At 25.4% G+C, this 17357-nt stretch overlaps 1 long non-coding RNA gene across 1 annotated transcript; it reads left to right on the forward strand.

The window, feature by feature from the left end:
• Positions 1 to 1833: 1833 nt before the first annotated feature.
• LOC145829828 (uncharacterized) lies at positions 1834 to 12518 on the forward strand. The gene is made up of 3 exons (XR_014369585.1): positions 1834 to 1942; positions 3142 to 3269; positions 12267 to 12518. It is a non-coding gene; the product is annotated as an uncharacterized LOC145829828 (long non-coding RNA).
• Positions 12519 to 17357: the final 4839 nt, after the last annotated feature.

A 17357-nucleotide genomic window follows, 5' to 3' on the forward strand; every position in this document is an offset into this window, starting at 1 on the left:
TTTACCCCCCCCCCCCTATGCCCTTAAAAAGTTGGTATATATTTTTTAGCCTTTCTAAGAACTTTAAGGGCATAGGGTGGGAAGGGGGATAAACACCCTTTTTTGGATTTTAATTTTATTTTATATAGTTTTTACTAAGCTACAAGATACTTTTTACATATTTGAAAAATTCAAAATATTATTTTAGATATAGCTGGTCAAATTTGGAGGCAACAATAGTTTCCTTATGGGAGGCCCAAACTAAAACAGCAAATAACTAGAAATCACTAAAAATCTGCTACCTCAAATTTTCAGGAAACGTTCCTTGCAATATTTAAAAAATTCTGTTGGAGCACAATTTAAAAAAATTAAAAAATAAAAATTTTATAACAAAAAAACAAAAAAAACAGTTTTTATATAAAATTTTTTATATAAAATTTTAATTTTTTAAATTTAAAAATTCCTACTGACAGAATTTCCTAAATATCAAGGAACATGTCCTGAAAATTTGAGGTAGTTATCTCAAAAAACGTAGGAGAAGATATATTTTTAGTGAAATAGTCTATTTTTGCAGTTTTAGTTGGCGCCTCCCATAAGGAACCTATTGTTGCCTCCGACTTTGACCAGCTATATCTAAAAAAATATTTTGAATTTTTTAAATCTAAAAAGCATTTTGTAGCTTAGTAAAAACTATATAAAATAAGATCAAAAACCACAAAAGGGTGTTTACCCCCCCCCCCTATGCCCTTAAAAACTCACGACTGAGTACAGTTTTTGGTCACTCAGAACAGTTTTTTGACTCAAAGAGTGTTAACCCTGTATACAATAAAAATGTAATTAGTTTTTATAAACAAACAATTTAGTCTAAAAAAGAGATTTATATCTTTTTCACTATAGGATATTTCTCTACAACTTATAGACTTGAAGTTTAAAAGTAGTCTAATAAGTTTTTCACTATATTTAGTATATATTTAAGACGAAATACTTAATTAAAAATCTTAATAGATTAGTTTAATTTGTTTGATATCCACATAATGTTCATTCTACTTTGAGTAGTCATTCTGTTATTTAGTAACTCTGTTTTACTTGCTTTTTCTTTTATGCTAATAAATGTTAAAGACAAGTTTAAGTTTTAGCATATGAATTGTTGTGTTATTCAGTTATGAAAGGAACATGTCCAATAAATCATGATAATGATGCATTATTTAAATGAAAAAAGTTTTCTTGCTCTAAAGAAGAGAGAGATTTTAAATGTTTTTTAACAATGAAATCTATATTAAAACTTATTTTATTACAGTAAATATTTATTTCATCTGAAAAGTTTACAAACATTTTAAGTTTACATGATTTTTTTTGTAATAAATAGATGTAAATCTGGTGTACACAACAATTCAAATTCTGACAATTAAAATTCGGACAATTTAAGTTCCAACAATTCAAATCCTAAAAAAAAAATATGGGCCACAAATTGAAGAGTAGTAAATATTAAAAAAATAAAGTATGTTGGTCTTACTAATATCTACAAGCCAATTTTTTATTTTTGTAAAATTTAAGTATTTTTTTGATATGGGTAAAATAAATTTAAAGTATACTTATTTTTATAATATTTTTAATATCTTAAGAAATATTAATATTTTACAAAAATAAAAAAATCACTTGTAGATATTAATAAGACCAACATACTTTATTTTTTATTAATTATTTTAAATTTTTAAATATATAATACTTTTTAACTTGTGGCCCTATTTTTTTTTGAATTGTTGGAATTTGAATTGTCTGATTTTGAATTGTTATGTAACCTCAAATCTGTATAATTTTGTCTTATATTCTAAAAGGATTTTAATTTATACTTCTTATACTTGAACTTTCAATAAGACAGTCTTTATATTTACAAAGTTGTCACTATTTTTTCAGATTAAAAGTTGATACAGCATGTTTTTTAGCAAAGCACTTTTACAAGGAGGTGAGTTATGTTAAAATCAAGCAAATAAATGTTTTCCTTTTATTTAAAAATTGTTCTGTTGAATATTTATATGTAAGTTGATATGACATTTGAAAATAATATTTTAAGGGCATATGGGAGTGGAGGAGGTCCATTTTTTTTACCAAAATTAACATTAACTCTTATATATAGTAATATCTATGTTTTTGAAATAAAATCTCTTTTAAAGCAATATTCAAGTTTATTGCAATGCAGCTTGTCAAACAATACTGTAGTTATATTTATGTATTTTGCTTAAATTTAAAACTTGTTTAGACATGGATTGTGTAAATTTTGAAAATAGATTTGTTCAGAAGTGTTTTATACAATTATATTTTATTTCTATATTTAGGCATATTAAAGCTGTATTAATTATATTTAAATATAAAAATTTAAATTATATATTTATGTTTTCGTTTTCAAGTATTTTATATTAAAACTTATGTAGTTTATAGTAATTAAAACTTATTAGTATGTTGCTCTATTATTTTATTAGTATGTTGCTCTAAAACAAATAAAACCTATATATGAACTACAGCCAGTAAAACTCAGTAAAATTTTTTATTTTTTTAAATTTTAGTTTTTTGAATAGTGATCAATATAGGCAGATATTTGTTGTCCCAATTTTAGATTTGAAATCTTTTACAACTAAAGTTTTTTATTTCTTGAAATTAAAGTAGCATTTAAGCTGACTGTTTTTCTAATCATTAAAAATGCTTTAGCAATTTTTATAAAACATAAAAAAAGTAAAAAAAGCAAAAAAAAAACTTCAGTTGTATACTTCAGTTGCCTTACTGGTTTAATCCATACAAAATTAAATATCAATACAAAAGAAGGGACAATAATAGTACATTGAAGATAAATAATAATAAAACATAATAACAAACAATAATAAATAAATATTGTATCTCTTTGTATCCATTTCATCCATTTTTGTTTTAGACTTACTCTTTTATATAAATAAATCAACTCAAAACTTTTGAATTAGTCAGTTAAATTTATGTTCTCCCTGTAGTTTTAATGGCAGAGAGTTATACTATTAGTAACAGTTTGTTTTTACCAAGTATTTTTATTAGTAGTTTTTCTTATGTCTTTATAAAAATAGATATATAAAAAAGTTTTTTTGCTAATTATAAATAAAATAAGTGTTATAATAAAAAATCTAATTTTTTTATTCACAGCGGAGGTAGTCAATTTTGATCCTAAAACTTTCAACAAATATCCTGTTAGAAAAATACAACCTTTAGGAGTTCCAGGTAGTAAAGTTTTGGCGTTTGGATCAGCAATTCTTGCTTTGACTGCAGTTATTGTTAGTTGAATATTAAAAATTTTTGTTTGTAATTTTTTTAACAACAAATATATATAGTTCAATAGGCCTGCTACCAAGCGAAATCAGTTATGTGTATTGTGCATAGAAGAATAAAAATAGATTTAATAATAAATTACAATCTCAGTGATGCCATAATTGAAAACAAATAAATAATAAATAAAAATAAACACATAAATTACTTTTCATTTCTTTATGTGCCTTGGTTTCTTAAAGTATTGTTTTTCCCTTTCTTTTAGTCTTTTGTGAACAGTAGATCGCCATTTGGCGCGGTCATTTGCAAGAAACTCCCTCTTATCAGTTCCGATATTCAAGCTTTTTAGGTCGCGCTTAAAAAAAACCCATAGGTTTAGTAATTTAATATAGTTAGTATTAAGGATTTTTCAAAGCTTCTATATACAATTTTTCTTAGTTTAAATTTTTTTATCAAAATAATTTACATTTTATATGGTTGCCTTGCACTCAATACATATTTTTTTGAATTTGAAAGGTTTTTAAATATACACAGTCAATTTTATTTTAATTTAAATTAACTTGAGTAAATTCATTTATTCTATACTCAACATGTGTTCTACTATTTAAATAATTCTATAATGTTGAGTTATGTTATTTGAAAAAAAATTCCTCGAACAGCTAGATCTACTTTTATTAAAAACCTGAAATTTTTATCTTAGTGTGAAATTAAGATATATGATGGTTTAATAATCAGTTGTGACCAAATATTAAACAAAGTGTTACAAAGTTGTTATAGTAGCATATTAAATTCTAGTTAATGTCTGAATTTAAAAATTGTTAGGTTGGCTTGTAAAAATGCAAAAAAAAAAAAGCAGTTTTGAAGTATTTAAAAGTCTCAGGCTTAACTTTTCGACTTTTTGAGGGTTTTTTCAAAACTTAAGCAAAATTAGGTTAGTTTGATTATTTTTTGAAAACAGTCCCACTAGTTTTTGTTTTATTTTAAATTATTTTTTTGTTGATCGATATTTAAATATTTTGATATTTTATGGTAACTTAAATCTACTATTTAATAAATCTTAATTTAACGGTTGGTTTTATTATAATGTAGAACTTACTGCGTTGCGATTAAATCTACTTAAAAAAAAGGTACTTTTCATAGCCTTTTGTATACATAAAATGCAGTCCTGCTTTTAATAATTAAAAAAGGTGTAGAAATAATATACAAACCAAAAGCAGTGATTTTAAACATCTAAAGTGTTTTGTGCGCAGTAGATAATTTAATTTGAATTTTTACTATAAAAGTACTTGAAGGTTTAATTTCATGGCATAATAAAATTTTGTTAATAATTATGAAAATGTAATTTTTTTGAAAAATTTGTGGCTAGAAAGCTAGGATTATAGAGCATTTAGAGCAGGGTTTCCCAAACTCATTTACTAAATCGCCCCCTTTTCAGTAATTTGAAAAAAAAATCGCCCCCCACAATTTAAAAAGTAGTTTTTCTTTTGAGTACAAACTTTTGAGCTAAAAAAAGTTGTGTTCGAAATGTAACTTAGCCTGGTACTTCTTATGCACGCACTTTTGTGTTCAAAGTAGTTTACAAGGCTTGAGAAAATAATTTACAGTTATTTTCTTAGAAGCCCAGTAAAGTGTATTAAAGTACTTAATTATTAAAAAGCCTTGTGTAATCTGTAATCAATCTTGTTTAAATATGAACTGTTGTGAAACTGGTGAAACTTTAAGGCCAGTGGTGGACAACTTTTGTAGTCAGCAATTCATATTTACTAAAATATCTTTTCTAGTTTCAACTCGTTAAAAAAAGGTAAATGCGGGCTGCATGATTTAAAAAAATAACAAATAAGAAAATTAAAAAACTCGAGCAAAATTGTAATAAAATGATTTAGTATTATTGTGATCTAGAAAATACTATTGTGAACTGAAAGCGAAATGAAAGCGTATTTCAAAATGTTAAGTATCAAAAAACTAAATTTTATTTATTTTGCACAAGTAGTTTTCAATTTACTTAGCGGGTCGAAATTCAACTGGATCTGCGACTCGATCTGAGCCGTACGCCCGTACGTTACCCATCTGAAATTTTAACTGAAACCTGACATTATAATAATATCACATATAACAAATTTCGGACATTTAGAAGTTAATACTAAGTAACTTATTTAAGCCGCACAAAATACTTAAATTATTTTATAAATAGGCATATTTTAAAATAACTATACCAGAGATTAAAAAACTATAAAATAATGAACAGAACAGTTTATTTTACACATAATAAAATAAAAATTAAAAAATAATTTCTGATCTAGTTTGAGGAAGTTTGACCGACTGGTTGATTATCTTACATGAAAAGTGGTTTCATCAACAGTTTCAATTAATGCAGTAAATTTATTAATTTCAATGCTAAGAAATATTGTAAGCAAGTTAGTTGTAAAATTAAAAATTTAATTTCAAACTTTTTAAACTATTTGTTTTGTAGTACAACACCATGTAATAGTATTTGACTTGGAATAATCTTTAGGGAACTAAACCTTAATTCTAACAATTTTTTTTCTTTATTAAAATTCAAAAATAAAAAATCCAATGTTTTACAATTAATTCTGAGAACAGAAAGTAACCAATTAAAAAAAACTTTTAACTAGGTTAAATTTTTTTTTTGTAACTGTAGCAGTCTTTCTGATGGCTTATTTAGTTCTGTTTAAATTTTTTTTTTCTAGCTATTAGCCTCTAATAATTTAACAGAGGAAAACAGTGAAAAACTAAAAGCTAGTGTTGAAGTATTAAAATAAACTAAGTATGTTCTAATTGCTAATATATGTTGAATTAAGATAATACAAAAAACAGTTGTATTAATAGTTTAAAACTCCTTATATAATAATAATTTTTTTAACAATAATAAATAAACTTAGAAAATAAAATTGAGTTTAAGAAACTTTTAAATGAAAACATAGAAGTCATTTGAAATAGAGACCTCAAATTTATACTCTTTTAAAACCGAAAAATTCTTTATAGACATAAAAACTTTAATGGTTACCAGAATTTTACAATCAGATAATAGTTATATAGTGATATAAGTTATATACAGATTAAACAAGTAATAACAAAAACCTGTCTTTCAAACAAATATTTTAATCACTATGCTATAAAAACTTTTAGTGTAATGTAAAACGACGAATATGAACTACAAAGTTAACAAGGTCAAAATAAAACTATTAACAACTTTAAAACATAAACCATTTAATAAATATAGTAGACTTCCGCTTGAGTTCGCACTTTGAAAAAAATCAAAAAGTGCAAACTCAGAAAATTATTACAATTTTTTTTTTACAAAATGACAAATTTCAATATGTTATATGCAATAATGTTAAGATTAAACATGAAATCCACTTCAATATAAAACAAACTTTCATTAAAAAAAAAAGATCTATACAAGCTATTAAATATTATATATATTTTGTTTTATAAATATTTAGTTAGTAATAGACTTTACTTAAGTTAAATTTAAGAAAATATAAATTTGCACTTTTTTTTGGGTTAAAAAGACGAACTCAAGAGGAAGTCTACCATAATTAATATTTATTAGGCATTATGCAAACCTGTTGTAGAATAAATAGCTTAATAAAGTTATTATTTTAAAAAGACTACTTAAATACAATACAAACCGGGCTAAATAAGAAATATTTCAAAAGATCAAATAAAATTAAAAAACTTTCAAAAAATAATGTCTGCTACTGAAGTCTAATATTATGTGACGGATAAGGTTCATGACTGCTTGCAAGTTTTTCTAATCTGATTCTTTATCAGTAAAATAGAGCCTTAAGTCACCTCTTTTATAAATATCTAGATTAGAGCTTTTGCTCAAGATGCTGATAACTGAACTGAAAGCTTTCTCAACAACATAGCTAGAAGGAAAAGCTATAAACAACAGTCTAAATTCCTCTCAAATGATTGGATACTTTTGCCTTTGTTTTTGTTGAGTCCAAAAGCTTTCATATCGTTCTTTGGAAGAACTTACTTTAAGTTCAAGGTCAGTTTGTAAGTCGTTTACTTCAAAAGTATCTGCCTCGAAGGGATCCATATTTTTATCTATAAGATAGTTTTTTTGTGTCAAATCTAAATTTTACTACTTAATATGTTAAAATTGTTAAAAATTCCAGATTTTTTCTAAGTTATTTTTTTGCCTAAATAGTCAAATTTCAGAATTTTCCAGGTTTCTAGGTAAATTGGCAACTCTGTATAGTTTTATTTCTTAGTCTAACTTAGTGACTTTTCAAAAAAAAAAAAAAACTAGAAATATCATGAGGTGATAGTTAATAATAAATAACATAGATTTTTACAAACCATTTATGATCCCAAATAACATATATGTCAGGTTATAAAATAGTGAGAGGGATTTAAATCGTCTATGATCTATGTAATTGTTAAATAAGGAAATATTTACTTGAAAGTAGGAGTCATAAGCACTTGATTTTTTTTATCTGTTACATAAATAAAATAAACTTTTTTGTTTAAGTTTCATCTCAGGGTCAAATAATTAATAGCAAGCTAAAATTAGTAAAATAGCAAGAAAAATAGTAAAAATCTTATGACAGCCCAAAATTTTAAAATCGCCCCCTTTTCGCCCCCTTACTAGTTATCGCCCACCCTTTCGCCCCCTTACTAATTATCGCCCCCAGGGGGGCGATATCGCCCACTTTGGGAAACCCTGATTTAGAGCTTTTAACCAAATAAAAAACCGTCTACAACAGAAATTATGTTAGTTGGCGCAAGGTAATGAAGGGTTTTTGCTTAGTTCAAATTTTGATGTCTACAAAAATAGAAAATTAACTGTCAGATAGAAAACCATAAAAAACTATTATAACTGTATTTTATTGCTTTTTTCATAGTTTTAAAATTTATGCTACAGCTTTGTTTAATAAATCAAGTTAGAGATTTCTCAAGCCTTTTTCTTTTTTTTGTATAAATATTTAAGTATCTTTTCAAATTTTATCAACACATAGTAATATATACTTTGAGCATGAGCGGGGCATGTTTGATTATAAATTTGAACTGGCTGAAGATTAGAGACAATCTTTTTTGTCTTATGAAACATATGTTCCAGCATTTTAAAAATCGCCATTTCAATAAAATATTTATATATATATATATATATAAAATAAGGTTAATATTCAAACTTGAACACCTTCTACTGAACCCACTTGAAGGGCTTTTAAATAGTTTCTATAATAAAACTATATATATATATCTAATATACTTATTGTTTTTGTTAATTTTAGTTGTTTGATTATTTAGATGGTAGATTGATTTTTGTACTGAATTTTTGTAATGCACAATATTACGTTATACTGTTTTTTGTTTTTTTGTTTAACTTTTGCATCTATGTTTAGTAAAGTGCTTTTTATTTTAAATCAAACTGGCTGATAATTAAGGCGTCTAGTCTTATGAAACATTTGTACCAGTATTTTAAAAATCATACTTTTCAAATAAATTATTTAAAAGCCCTTCAAGTGGGCTCAGTAGAAGGTGTTTAAGTTTGAATAATAACCTTATTTTATATATATATATATATATATATATATATGTGTAAGATGTAACGTTATTCTTAGAGCTTTTTGAGACTCCGTAGATCTGTTCTTAAATTTATTTGAGAGCAGTGAAACGCCGTTAGTTGAAATAAAGTTTTAGCACAAGAACATCTGTGGTATATATATATATGTATATATTTATTATTGTAAACAAACTTTAGCTTACTTATGAGTATATGGTGTAAGCCATATTTTTTACAAGTTGATCTTATTTTAAAGAGTTTATTCAAGCTTCAAGATGCTTTTTATCGTTTTAAAAAGTTCAAATTATTTTTTGAGATATGACCAGTCAAAGTCGAGCCGCATAATAGGTTTCCTATTGGAAGGGAAAACTAAAAGAGCGGAAAAAGACTATTTTATTTAAAATCTATCTCCTACATTTTTTAAGCATTCTTCTTCAAACTTTCACAGTCTAATCTTTTTACAATTACAAAAATAAGTTACTTTAAAAACTTAAAAAGTTTTAAGTAAAAATATATTTTTTTTGAGAAAAAGAGACTTTTTAACAATTTTTGTTATTTTTTAAAATTCTTAAGTAACGTTTTTTTCTTTTAATATTAGGAACATTTGCTGAAAATTTGAAGAAGATTGCTTGAAAAATGAAGGAGGAGATAGACTTTTAGTGATTTTAAAAATTTCCGAGAAAATTGACCCCAAAAAATTTGCGGTTTATACGTTTGTATCAGAAACGTTTTACAAAAAATAAAATAACTCAAAAATTTAATGATATTTTTGAGTTCTATAAAAACTAGCTTGTAGTTTGTACTTAACGCTTTCACATAAAAGCCAAAGTTAATTAAAAAAAAAAAAGTGTTTTACCCCTATTGCCTTAACCTGCTCTATATTAATTTCAAAATAAAGTTATTTTAGATTATAAAAAAGCGTAGAGCAAAAACATTTAAAAAATAAAAAAATATATATTCTTTAACTACAATGAAATTAGTACTTGAACAGATTTACAAATATAAATTTTTAAATAAAAATTTGAGACAAGAATTCATTTTTCAGTTTATTTTATTTTTCTGAACTTAAAATTTTACAATCTACGCTTTTCAAAAGCTCATGTAGATAACTAAATAGATTTTTGTAAAACAGTAAACTTAAAAAAATTGTAAGATTATGCGTCATAAAAGGTAAATAAAATTAGTAATAGTAGGGGTAGTAAGTACAGCACATTTTTTAGTAATATTGTAAAATTCAAATAAGTACATATGATTCGGATGTGTTTTTGTTTAGTTAAAAAGAATCTATTTAGTTATCTACATGAACTTTTGAAAAGCGTAGATTGTGAAATTTTAAGTTCAGAAAAATAAAATAAACTGCAAAATGAATTCTTGTCTAAAATTCTTATTTAAAGTTAGTACCGAAAAGAATTTCTTTAATAAATTTTTTACCAAATTTCATTCCTTTTTTTCCGGTTAAAATCGATAATCAATAAAAATTTAAATTGTTATAAATCCAGATTGACTTAGGTTAGTTTATAACAGAAAAGTAGCATGTTCATAAGTATTACAAAGCTGCAAATCTAAAAGAAAACAACCACTGTGAATTAGTTTAAAATCTACAGTTTTTGTACTAGGATGTTATGTACCATTTAAATAAGACTTTTAAGGATGCAAGTAAAAAGTTTCAAGGTTGTAAGTATAAAATAAGTACTGAAAATTCACAATTAAACGTTTAATGTCTTATAAATACTGTACTGCGTTGTATCAGAAACTTCATCACTGATCAAAAATGATCCAATGTCCAAAAGAAAGAGTGTATTAAATAAGACTTTGAATACTTTTTTTTAAAAAGTGTTGTGTTTTAGATAGATAAAAAAACTTATAATAGTATATTACAGAAATCCCGGATATCAAGTAACGAATTTCATAAAACTCATGCTAATGTGAGGGTATCCTAATTAAATTATAACTAACAGTTGTTAATTTTTTATAAATAAGAAAATCATGAGAAATGTATTAGGTTAATCAACTTTCAAAGTATACACTTCTTCTAATTTGGTTTTGCGGTAAAATGTATCTGATTTAAAGTTTATCAAGACAAGCTTTGAAATAAAGTAAGATCATTTCATAGCTTTAAGAATAATCCAGTTTAAAAAAATATGTTTCAATAAAAACTATCTATACAGCATTTATATATATGTCATATATATACAGCATTTTTTTGATAGAACTCCAATATTTAGTGATTTCACAATAAAAGTTTTAATCAGAGATTTTGTTAAAAAAATAAGTTGATATGATGTTTTTTGTTTATTAGTAAAATCCGCAACTTGCATGATTTTGAAATATATCCATATCTTTTTTATATATTTTCTTCTGTCTTATTAAGTTTGCCAACATTAGCTAATGATATCTTTTTTTATTTGATTACTTCCTAACCTCTTATTTTATAAAATCTTAAGACTTAGTTAAATAAACACTTGCAACTTAACATAAATATATTTTATATTTTCAATTTTTTTAGTTTTTAAGCTTTTCGAATCTTATATATGAAATTTCGTCCGGGATCTCCAAATGACTGCCTACCCTTAGTCTAAAATATGTTTCTTTGAGTACAGTGCTTATTCACTTATCCGGACATGTTGGGCAAGATTTTTCTGTAAACATGTCCGGATAACTAAACATCCGGATAAGTACAAAAAATTTTTTTTTTCATATAATAATAAAAGTGCTGCATATAATGCAATGCATAATAAAAGTTTTATGGTAAAAAAATGCATAGTAATTGTGAGTAATATATAATAAAATGATAAATAATAAAAGCTAAATTTTAGTTAAATTTTTTTTTTCTAAGGTAGAAAAACACCACACTTACTAACCCTCTGCAACGATTTACGTTTTATGAGGGTCAAGCAAGTAAAATTCGTCATTTGTAATTCCACCGGCCTTAAATTAAAAAAAAAAGATTAATTTTTGTTTAAGAGAAAATATAAATTTAATTTATCTTAAAAAAAAAAAAGTAAACCTATCTCTCTAAGTGAAAAAAAAAACTTGTAAACAAAAAAAAAACATACATAAAGAAAAACGAAAAGTTTGACTAAATTTAAAGTCAATTTAACGAAAACATATCACTTCTAACAAACTAGTATTTATTCTAAGTGTTTCTAAAATAAGAAAGAATAGACGTATAGTTAAAAATTTTCTTTTAGTTATTAAATAAAATATTTACTTAAATCATGAATTTTTTTTTGTAATATTTTTGAAAAGAAGTTTTTTTTTTGAACGTGCATCAAGATTGATCAATGTCAGATTAATCTATGTGATTGTATGGTTTTAATTTAACATCAATTGCTAGTTATAAAATTAATGATATTTTAATTTATTTTTAAGTTAAGCAAATTTTTTTATAGACTACTATAGAAATTTGTATAGTTTTTGATGATCTGTTAAGTAAAATGTAAAAATTAATATAATATTTACACAGACTATGACTATCAGTCCACTACCTAATACGAAGTATGTGTGGCATTCAGTGAAAAAATTAGAAGGCATTGATCTCAACAAACGTATTGATCGTCGTGATTTTGAATGAGTTTCAGAAGAACCTTTTTATTTTCTAAATATTCTAAAAATTGAAAATTATAATTAACTATTAAGGTAAAAGACATAATTGATTAATTTGAATATTTTGTTGTTTATTATAGATAAATAAACTATGGTTAAGTAACTAATGTAAGCCGTGTTTAAAAATTTTTTTTGCATTAACATATATTATATTTAAAAAGATTAAGTGCTTAATTTCTGTTACTTTGACTTCATATTAGTTTTCAAATTAATGTATTTTTATGGTTATAGTTGTTTGTCAAACATATAAACTTTAGCCAAGGAAAATACTTATGTTTTTAAACTTTATTTTGTAAACAATCTTTTGCTTAATAAGTTCGTTAATATAAATATTAAACTCAAGTTTAAATCATATGGAATATAGTATTAGTAGATATTAACTACTTGGTAAAACTTGAAAAAAAGTGAACCGAGAATTAAAAAACTAATAATTGTTAAATTGTATACTAATGATCTCAAACTCCAAGGAAAAATGCTTGTCCGGACATGTTTACAGAAAAATCTCACCGAACATGTCCGGATAAGTAAATAAGCTCTGTACTCCCAAGATTAAAAGAATTATTAATACCAAAACCATTAGCAGATGCTTTACTTATTTTTAGCGAACGTGAAACTAATAAATTAATTTAATCTGAAAGTAATATTGATACAAAACAAAACAACTTTATAGGAAAAATTAGAGAAATAACGCACAAAAATGTTCCTAGTACAAAATAACCCAAAGCTAAATTAAAGTTGAAATCAGAACCTTGGGTTACTAATTCCATACTAAATTCCATAAAAAAACTAAAATATACAAAAATATCTGCGAAAATATTTTTATTAAACTAATTAAAGGTCAAGAATACAGAAAATATAGAAACAAAAATTTAAACAATATTGAAAAAGGCATACTATGAAAAAATGCCTATAACTTCTAATAAAAATACACCTAAAATTTTGAGAATAATAAATAACAAAACTAATAAGAAAAATTTTAAAACCAGTTCCCACACCAGCTAGATATAAAGGATTTTTTTTACTAAACCAATGGATATAGTTAACAAACTAAATATTCATTTTGCTAATATAGGGTTACAGACCTGTACAAAAAAAAGTGATGCTTTTAACTTAGCTACTAAAATCAAAAATGTAAGTAGCAATTTTTTCTGGTTAGATGCAACAGAATTAGAAATATTTAAAATTATATACAACTTGGATTCAAACAATGGTTATGATAATTTCTCATTTAAAATTAACAGTCCTGTCTTCAAAGTTATACGTAAATTGATTAATCCATATTATGAAAGTAAGTATCCGACAAGTTAAAAGCTAGCATAGGTAATTCCATTATTTAACTACATATTCAAACATAATCAAAAAAAATTACCATGTAACCATATACCAATCTTAGTAGTATTTAACTAAATTGAAATAATTAAAGAAGTAATATACATCCGTTTATACAGTTTTTAACTATAAACAACATTTTTAACAATTTGGTTTTCGAGAGAACCATTTTTCCACTATGGCTTTGTCTGAGTTTTAGAAGAGGTTCTGAACTGGTTTGATAAGGGAGAAGCAGTGTAAGTGCAGTATTACTTGGTTTAGGTAAAGCATTTGACAGTTTTGATAGAATGATTTCGCTAATCAAATTAGAACATTATTGCGTAACATGGAAAATGCAATTGTTGATTAAATTTTATTTAGCTGAAAAGGAACAGTATGTTAATTTTTGTGGGTATGGATCAACATGTGAAAAAATTGACTCAGTAGTACCACAAGGTTCATTTTAAGGACCTCTTTTTATTTCTTATATGTTACATATTAATTAATTGATTAATACATATTAATGATCCACAAAACAATACTAGCTTAGAAGTTTTGAATTTTGCAGACGATACTGTAGGACACTCGTGCAAAATCTTACTTATTTTGCTTAAAGTGTCCAAAATTCAATAATTCAAATAAATCTGTAATAAAATTAATTTTATTAAAATAAACAAGACTTTAACATTAAAAACCAAGTTTTCACATATAAAATTATTTAAATTAGTTCTAATTATATTTACGACTTTTTGATTGAACTAGAAAAACTTGTTTGTGAGTATTAAACTAAAGTAGACTCTTGATAAACTCGATGAAAGAATATAACTTTCATGTATATTAGCTCAAAAAATTGTTAAATCACACGTCAATCAAATGCGCCAAAGATCGCCATATATGGTCTCAAAAGGGGTTAGATTACACAACGAATACGCGGAAGCAAGTATAAAAACGCTTAACCAGATGACGAGTTAAGTCAGTTTTCGTCATCAAGAATCACGAGCGTTACTCTATCGCTCTCAAACTTGAACGATCGGCGCCATTTTACAAAGCTGAAGCTACAGCATCAAAAACAATTACCCAGACAGACACTAAGCTTTGACTAATCAGCCCACGCACATATTGGCACCATTCTAGTGGAGTATCCAGCATCAACTTTCGAGCACCATTTTCCTGTCAAGTAAGCCCACACGTACGGTGGCATCAACTTTAGCTACATTGCAACAGACAAGTTTTTTTTAACTTTATATTTTGTTAGAACATTTTTCGTACTTTTATTACTATTTTTCGTACTAAAGACGAGCCACTCTGACGTAAAGTACGAGAATTGAGCAATCAGCCCGTAGTAGCACAACAAGGAAGGAACCCAGGAGATGTTTCTTTTCCTTGTTTAATTGTGTTTACTATTTTGTACATAATAAATATTTACCCTAAAATGATAAACTTTTTAAGTTTAAAGTGACTCATTTAAATATAACTATTGATAAAACATGTCGCTAAAGCCCTAAGAAAGGCTTTGGCGATCAAACCACCCCGCACTCGGTCTCGGACCAAAGTAAGTTGCTCTGAGTCTACTATCAATCTTGGTTCGGAGCTGCCGAGGCAGAGGCAGTTTCGAAGAAACTGGTGACATAAATGGCCTCAGTAGCAATAATACCTTACTATGTATGACATTAAATAAAAACACATATTTACAAGTCAGTGAAAACCTTAATTTAAAATTTCATAAGTCTTAAGTTGGCTTAAAGCATAAACTTCTAGATTTCTATATATTTAACTGAAGTTTATGCTTTAAGCCAACTTAAGATTTATGAAATTTTAAATTAAGGTTTTCACTGACTTGTAAATATGTGTTTTTATTGAATGTCATACATAGTAAGGTATTATTGCTACTGAGGCCATTTATGTAAGTAATAAAAACAAATTAAACAGTACTCTTTCTTTATTACACTAAAACATGTTTCTGTGTTAGTGTAATAAAGAAAGAATACTGTTAGATTTGTTAATATCATATATTCTAGTGAACTTGTTTCGCTCGGATCTTTGTTAGAAAACGCTTAAATTTATATATTTGAATAGTTAAAACTAGAAGTATAGTATTTCATCTAGTTAAACAATTTCTTAGAAAAAAAAAAATTTGAAGTCAAAATAGGTAAAACAGTTGTAAAAATAATAAAAGTTACAAGCACTTAAGAATAAAAATAGATAATAATTTAAGTTCGGCAGAGCACATTCAAATGTTAAAGTGTAAATTATTAAAGGCAATTGGTGTTAAAAAAAAGTACTTTTTTAGTTAAAAGTCTTTATACTTCACTTTAAATCTCTTTTTATAAGCTATATAAGGTATGGTCTGTTATGCTGGGGCAGAACTAATAAAACAAAAGTTAATGAAATAAATTTACTGATAAATAAAGCACTCAAGCTCATTTACTATAAATAGTAAAACGAGAGTGATGTAATTAAAAAATAACAAAAAATACTAAATGTTGTAAATTTATTCAAATACAAGTTTGGATTTTTTATGTTCAAATTTATAAATGATTTCTTACCAGTAAATTTCAATTATTACTTTAAAAGTATAACTAAAGTACGAGAACCGTTCAGTTCTAACCCGCGCACAATTCCACCCTATCATTTTCCACCCGATCAATTCCCATCCGAATAAAGTTCCACCCGAATCACTTTTGCACGAAGAGTTATTTTGCATAGGTATCACTTTTCCACAAAATATAACTTTTTAATGACTTAACTTTGCACAAAGTGTTCTGTCTGCATGGTATAATTTTTTTACTGATGCGATATATTGCGCTAGTCGTCACTTTTGCACGGCTGACTTTTTTCAAAAATTTGATAAAACTTAAGTTGACGAAACTTATCGAAAGATGTTCATAAAAAAAACTAAAACTGTATTAAATGTAAATTTTAACTGTTTCAACATTAACTACGTATTAATGTAAACCTAAACTTGAACATAAATTAAAATTACTTAAATGTAAAATTAGAATAAAACTAAATCTAACTAAAAGCTAATTAAAAAAGTTATAAGTAGACTAAAATAGTATATCAAAAATTAATCATTATTAAATTACGGATGAATCAGGAAAAAATTACTTTTTTAAAGTTTTGTTTTTTGGTCTAATTTGTTTTCATGTCTAGTTACTGTTTTTACTTATATATTCCTTGTTGTTTTTATTTTACCGGGTACGAACATCCGCACTAAATTATACACTTTTAAAGCAACAATTTTTTTCAAAAGAGAGTCCGATAACACTATAACTTTTCAAAACAAGTTATCAGCTAACAATAAAAACAATACAACTTATTTTCAAATTGTAATTTAACCTACAAAACTTATACCATATTATAAACTTAGTTTGAGTTTTTATGATTACTACTTGCTAAAACAGTTCAAAAAAAGAATATAAATAAGTTTGGATAGTTATAGCCTATCTTTATTTTTTGACTTGATAAGTATGAATAATTAAAATTACATCGACTTTCTTGTATATCGAAAGAAAAAAAACCAAAAGACACAATAGAACAAGTACATACATTCTACAACAAATAACTTCTGAGTTGTACGATAGATTAAAGTTTTAAGACATAAACTTAATGTAATAAAGATGTATAACAGTATTTACACACG

Source organism: Thalia democratica, chromosome 2 (genome assembly GCF_965202585.1).
Source record: "Thalia democratica chromosome 2, ktThaDemo2.hap1.1, whole genome shotgun sequence".
Taxonomy (NCBI): domain Eukaryota; kingdom Metazoa; phylum Chordata; class Thaliacea; order Salpida; family Salpidae; genus Thalia; species Thalia democratica.